Genomic DNA, 7502 nt, shown 5'->3' on the forward strand with positions numbered 1-7502 from the left:
ACAAGAAATACAACTGACTGACTGTTGCCTTCAGGCAGCAGACATAAACTGCAGAGGAAAGACAGTTTTATTTAAACATTTTTAAAGCGTTCTTTTTCATTTCAAGTTCTTTTTTATATTTAAAAAAATCATAAAGGCTTGTCCCATTTATGTGTTTAAGAAGTCAGCTAGCAATTAGTGTGATATAGCACACTTACTGTATGCACCTCAGTGCACACATTAGGAAGGGATCATCATAATCCATCCATAATGTAAATTCATTCTGCCCTTGGGTAGATCCACTGCAACTCTGAGCTCTTTAAAACCATTATGAGTGTGTAACATTTATGCCACTACTACATCATATGAATATGCAGTTCCTAGACTGACAAAAATCTGTACTTTTAATTGAGTCTGTGGAAACCTTTGACATGCCTGATGTTGATTCTATACTGCAGAGGTATTCTTGAAAATATGCTTTGAGCAGACTCAAACTCCAAAGACAGATTTTTAATGATAAAGCTGAAGGGTGATAGCAAATCTATTGTTGTATATCTACTAGGAAAAATCATAACAGGACAGTGTGTGGCATGTTTGACTCATAAGACAAATAGCAACTGCCATAGCATTGTTGTGTAGCTGTACACACATATGCACGCAGAATCTAAACAGGTTTGTGTACATTCGCTTCAAACCAATCCTTTGAATTTTGTCTATCAGATGGCAATCAAAGCTATGGAAAGAAATGCATGTTAAAGCCATTTAAATCTCAAAAATGTTGTACTTCCAGCTACTTGATCTGCCAATGCATTATTTTAAGACAACTGTTCATGTAAAACAGATTTGCAATCAGTGGCAATTTTGCAACATATTTTACACTGTCTGCAATACATCCACCCCATATTACTGTGAACCCATATTGCAAAACAATATGAACTTGAGCAAAAGCAAACCCAAAAAGAGTGGAATGCTTTCCAGAGCTAAATCAACATTATTATCACGTTATGTTTATTTAGTCATAAGTTCAAACCGTGCACAGTTCCTGTATTTGGATCACTGAAGATGGGGGGATTTTTTTGAGGGAAGCATGGCGGTCCGGTTAGATTGAAGTGAAGGAGCTATAAAGGATCTGAGTGTAGAGGGAAGTGGGAAAGTTAAGTAGTATGTGGTGGTGGTTTGTGGAGGTTGGATGATGTGCTCTAGGGGGGTAAAATGTGTTAATGTGTTCGTGTGTGCGTGCGTGCATGCGTGCATGTGTGTCTGTATGGTTGATGAGTGCTGAATGGGGCACTTGTTGTTAAGAGAAAATACTGCAATGCACCCACAGCTGGTGGCCCCTTATTTATTTTTACTGTAGAGATCACAGTATCTCTTCTCACAACAAAATGAGAAATCAGGGTCAGTAAGGTTAGAGAAAGAGTTGTAGTAAAATAAACAAAGATCCAGCCCATTCATGAGCAATCACAAGCCCCTGAGACATGTATGAGCACTTACATAAAGACAACATGTTCAAAGAAGAGCACAAACAAAAGGCACACAGCTAAATTTCCATCTTCCTGCTCCCTCCCTCTCATCTCTTTCTGCTGACTGACATTTATAGTTCTAACAACGGACTGTAAACTTCACAGTAGCTCTTTAGGATGACAAAGGACCCGTACTTTTATTAGGGGCAAATGTTGAAATTACTTCTCACTCTTCTCCCCAGCGCTCCATTGTGTGATTCCTGCATGCGACACAAAGTCCAGAGTCTGCTGCCAACACACAGCAAATGACGCAGAGGATTGGTTCACCTACTGAACCCAAATCACTCAGGTGAACTCTGGCTCACCTGACTGACTGGTCATTCTGTTGGCTGACAAATACAGATTAACAAGAAGGCACATTGATTTTGATCTTAAATACAAATGCAAACAATTATATACACAGATATCAAATATTTGAGACAACATAAAATATTATAGGATGTTAAAAATAGAAAAACACTCAAGTTGTTCTACAGATAAAACATAAACATTGACATGGAGCTTTGTTTCCTGAGGAAGAATTTCAGGTATTTTTGCTTTAGGTGTTCCTTCTTGTACAAAGTAATATGTGTGTGTAGTATGATTATATCACATTAAAATATCAACAGTGGTTTACTGACTCATGCGCAAGGAAGTATGTTAATAATTTTTTTTTTACCATCCTGGAAACAACAGCAGGTGTTCTTACACAGCTGTCACAAGTGTCACAAAGTGTGCTGAAATACAGACACATAAAAATAAAAAAATAATGTTTTGGTGGTTAGCACCTTGCCTTGCAGCTAGAAGATCCTTTGTTCATGTCTCGGCTCTCCCGGGATTTTTCTGCATGGAGTTTGCATGTTCTCCCTGGGCATGCGTGGGTTTTCTCCATGTACTCCAGCTTCCTCCTTACAGTCCAATAACATGCACAGGTTAACTGGTGATTCTAAATTGTTTGTAGGTGTGAATGTGAGTGTGATTGCTTGTCTCTCTGTGTAGCCCTGTGATGATAGACTGGCGATTTGTCCAGGGTATCCCCTGCCTTCCCCTTAAGTCAGCTGGGATAGACTCCAGACCCCCCCGGACCCTACTCTGCAGTACTACTACCACTGCAGTGTTTGCAGCGTTCCACTGTAACACTGCAAACACTGCAAAAAACTGATGGATTTCCCATGTGTATATGTTAGTTTGCATGGCGTGTGTATCTAAATGTATAGATGGTAGGCGAGGTGTGATTTGCGAGGCTGCATACGGAGTCATTCCTTTGTTGTATGCAGCAGTGTTGCCCTGAGGGCCGCAGCAGCGTGAGTGTAAGCTATGTGGTGCTCTGGAAACAAGAAAAGCGGCTCTGTTTTTGGATAGCTGTCTTGGCTTTGTATGAGTACTTGCTGGCATGCAGTCAAGATCCTGCCCCTAGAGAGGGAAGATTAATGACAGCTAGTCACGGAAAGGCTTTACAGCAGTAGAGAGCAAAGGAGAGGAATAGAGTGGGAGAGGGAAGATGGAGAGAAGGGAGGGAGGAGGAGGAAAACAAAAGTAAGGAACCGCTGTATTGGAGTGATTGGAGTAGGTATGAGTAAAAGGTGTGTGAGTGTCTGGGTGTGCATCAATGAGTACAATACAAATAAAGATTGAGCAGTTTAATACAATCTTCATAAACATTCGTAATAGCTGTAAAAACATAGTGAATATAATGACCCATGCACTCCTCTTTTAATTTCATCACACTTAATCCAGTTAATGTCCACATGTCAGCTTTGATTTTTGCTCACAAAACCTCACCCTACTCTTCTAACTGTGATCAAGCTCTATGTGGCCAAGACTCTTGCCAAATCTTAGGGAGGGTGACAAATAGTTAATTACACAGATTTTGTTTAGTTAAGGTCTAGACGTTATATCTATTCCCTGTCTTGTAATGACACTTAAACAGGCAGTGCGGTGAATCCTCATCTGGCATATTGTTTTCCTTCTCTCAGTATTCAGTTCGTGTACATAAAGAAATGGGGCAATTTCATGAAATATCAAACCTGGATCAAGTTTGGCAAGTGTTTCATCTTGTAAAGGGATTCTTCTTTAGTCTGAACGCAGAGACTGGGAGATGAGGCAAAGAGGAAAAAGAAAGTTGTTTCTTTAAAAGTAACATGGACTGGTGTACAATACAAGAGCCAAGAGCTGAGGATAGTGTGTGATGCTGCCAGGGCTGACCTCTCGCTCTCTGTCTTCCAGCCCTAAACCCCAAACCAAAGGCCTGGGTCCAGGGCAGGCACAGGTCACAGTGAACTCACTCTCCCCATTTGCTACTTCATTCCCTGACCACACAGCTGATGACCTCACTTGTTTTGGAGTCCCTCACAAACTTCAATTTTTTAATCTGATTAAAAACGATCCCGAGCAGAGTTTGCCTGATGAGACCACAAATTCCTCAAACTGAGAGGGAGAGAGTGAGAACATATGTGTTGGTTGTTTATTTCTGTAGACATGCTGGATTCCTCTATTAGAATGCATGGTAACATGCTCCATTTCACAGTGCCAGGCAATTCTGACCGCAAAAATGAAGTGAAAGTTATTCTGTACAACCATTTTCATCCAGAGAACATCTCTCTGGCACTTAATAGGACAATGTGTTTACATATCAAGCTACGGGCTCACATTTTGTGGAAAAACACTCCCAATTCTACAGTGTATAATTTACTTCTGCAAAAACAGATTCAGTGGCAATGCAGGAAGCAGTAAATTTTAAACCAAAGTTTGGGAGATGGTGGTAGATGTAATATGTCAACTTTGATGCTGCTTCATGTCTCAGAGCAGAGCGGTTCAAATCATTTGTCATCACATGCTTCTCAGAGTTTGTCAGAATTTCCGATATTTAGTGAGCAAGTTGTTCTGAAAGTCTGTGCAAAGTGAATCTAAACTACTGCTGCCATCACCATAGTAGAAGAAAATTGAAATATCGCTCACCACTGGTTTACCTGGAGGAAATTAATTTAGCTAAGCAAAACAGTCACACAAAGCATTTTATCTGACAGAATATCATATATATAATTCAGTTCTTAGAAATGTCTAACTACAGGTTATCTACAGAAGACAACAACGTATCTGTCTACAGAGCTGTTTCCCAGCTAGATATTGTACATTCTGAGCCGAGGCCTATACATACTTCTTATCCCTCTGACATGGCATTTTACCCTAACACCTGCCTCCCATTCTGCTGACATTACCAAGGAGAGAGCTGAGTGTGTGGTGGGGAGGGAGGGAAGAAGGGATGGGTGCTATTGTTGGCACACTCCTACAGTTCTGTAGGCTAGGTAATGTGTAGAGGTGGAGAGGGGGATTAAACTGAGTAAATATTATTCTTTCACAGAACTGCTTTTAATCAGAACTAAACACCATATTTAAAGCTGCAAAGATTGGATGACATCATGCAGGGGAAAATGTTTCTATAGTGACCCATGCAAAAAGTAGGAAGGGGAGGCGATGTTCAATGGTAACAGGAAAGTTCTGGAAAGGGAGCAACAGAAATTGAGACAAAGAGAAGATGAACAGGAAACTGAGAATACAGTGGTGGAAAAAAGTTTTTGGACACCCTTAAAATTTTACACTATATCAAATATTATTATGAAATATTTGTGTAAAAATCTTTTTGAGTTTCATGGCTACATTAGACAGACACAAATACAAATGATTTTTTTTGTTTATTGTTTACAGGAAAAACTAACAAAAGTAAATACTTCACAGTTTCCATATGTTACTTCTCAACTTTGCCCATATCAAAGTCAACAAATAACAGAGAATGTGTTCAAAAGTGAACACAAAAAAACTAAACATCACATCATCAAATTAATATTTAGCAGTCCTGCCATTAGCACGCAGTAGAGCTCTAATCCCAGCCGGCATGTTCCCCACAAGTTTTTCACACTGTTGAGGGGTAATTTTGTCCCATTTTTGTTCTCCTTGAATTACTGCTTTTAATTCTTCTAAACTCTTTGGTTTATGCTTCGAAAAAGACCTTTTGATAATCCACCACAGATTTTTAATGGGGCGCATGTCTGGAGATTGAGCTGGTCACTCTAAGACCTGGATACTGTGCTCCTGCAGCCAAGTTCTACTGGTCCTGGATGTGGTGGCAAGGGGCATTATCTTGTTGAAATATCCAGTTTTGACTTTGACGGAACAGTGCAGAAGGGAGCATGTGGATTTGGAGAATGGCACAAGACTTGGCAGACTTCGATGTGCCATCACAGAGAGCGAGATGAGCAGCACCAGCAGCATTCATGCATCCCCAAACCATGATACTGCCTCCACCATGCTGGACAGTAGGTACTGTACATGCTGGAGATAATGTTTTGCCTGTCCTTCTGTGTAGCCTCACATTAGCAGGGCGAAGATAAAGCTGCAAACTGGACTCATCTGATCATAAAATGTTCTTCCAACTCCTGGCTGTCCAGTTCTTGTGTGCTTGGGCCCAACGATGCCAGGCTAACCTCTGTCTCTCATTGATCAGGGACTTCTTGACAACCTTGTAGGACCTTAAGCCATGATCTAAAAGTCGGCCACATACAGTGCGGGTGGAACACTGGACACCAGTTTGCTCGACCACCGCAGATGAAGCTCCTGTGATGTCATTCGGCGGTTTCCCTGCTCGTGCAGATCAGGATGCGATCATTTGTTGCTGAAGAAACCCCTGTCCTGAGGAAACCCAGATCTTGGTATGTCTTCCAAGCTGCTGGTTCATCTGCATTTCTGCAGAGTGTATCCATCTACTGAAGAACTGCATCTGCACTTCTTGGCTATCTGGCAGCAGCTGTACCCTTCCTGGCTGAGAATCTGTATATTCAGGCGTGTTTCCTGCGTTAGGTTCCTTGTTTTAGTCATTTTTGTCTCTGAAGAACTTTCAAATGTGCTGGCTTTATATAGACCTGAAGCACGGCATCAAAAATTGTGTCTTTTACTAAAAAGCACAACTTTCATTAGCTGATCACTGGTACCAAAATGATCCAATACTCAAAATGTCTTTTGCATTTTTATGGAATCAATCAATTTTAAGTTTTTATTGGCTTTTTTAGGATTTGTTTAGCACTTTGGCTGTGACTGTACTAAAAGAAATTGCATTTTAAGATCTAAGACTGATGCAGTATTTCACAAATGCATGGGGTGTCCGAAAACTTCTTTCCACCGCTGTACATGAATGCATTTTTTTCAGTTTTTGTGAAATGAATAATCAAACTTTCATTTTCATTTCAATAATCAACTTTCATTTTTTTCTTTTTTTTGATTTATGACATTTTTGAGTCGTCTTTATGTCTAGCAATGGTTGTGGGTTCTGCTGTTTCCATAGAGGTGCAGGACTTTATATTGAAGTGAAAAATGAGCCCACACATCCACATCCAAAGAATTATTCTGTTAACTGGCACTTTCCTTACATTTAGGTTCAAGTCTGTACTTGTGAAAATCACAAAAAATTTAGGCAAAGACACGAACCAGTTGTCCAAGACAATTTTATCAATTAATATCTCCTCTATTATTGAGTGCACTTCAGCTGTTCTTGTGGATTGTAGATAAATATTGAATGGAATTTGCGTCTACAGGATCAGAAAAAATCCATTTAAGAAAACTGCCTCACTTAATGTCATCAACTGATCTCCATCAACAGATAGAGGTTACTATAATTTGCAAAATGTTTCCCTGAGCACCCTATGAGCTCAATGTTGTCTTAAACATCAAGGTTCAAATCTCATTCCTGACTTTGGAAGCAGCAGATGAGTGAACATGGACAACATCATGTGATATGATCAAAAACTCCAGAGTAATTACAAAATTTGCCTTTTGCAAAAGCTGTTTTTTAGAAGGTCAAGTGTTCCAAAAGCACATCTGCAGCTTGAGGTTGCTGGTCACCCAAAGTGTCATACAGCTCATAGCCTTGGAAATCACCAAATAATTCATAGACAATTGAGGTGGTGCCAGAAGTCATTTGCATTTGGGATCAGAAATGCGAGGAAGGCAATATTATATATTATTTTATAT

The sequence above is a fragment of the Amphiprion ocellaris genome, chromosome 19 (genome assembly GCF_022539595.1).
Source record: "Amphiprion ocellaris isolate individual 3 ecotype Okinawa chromosome 19, ASM2253959v1, whole genome shotgun sequence".
Lineage (NCBI taxonomy): Eukaryota > Metazoa > Chordata > Actinopteri > Pomacentridae > Amphiprion > Amphiprion ocellaris.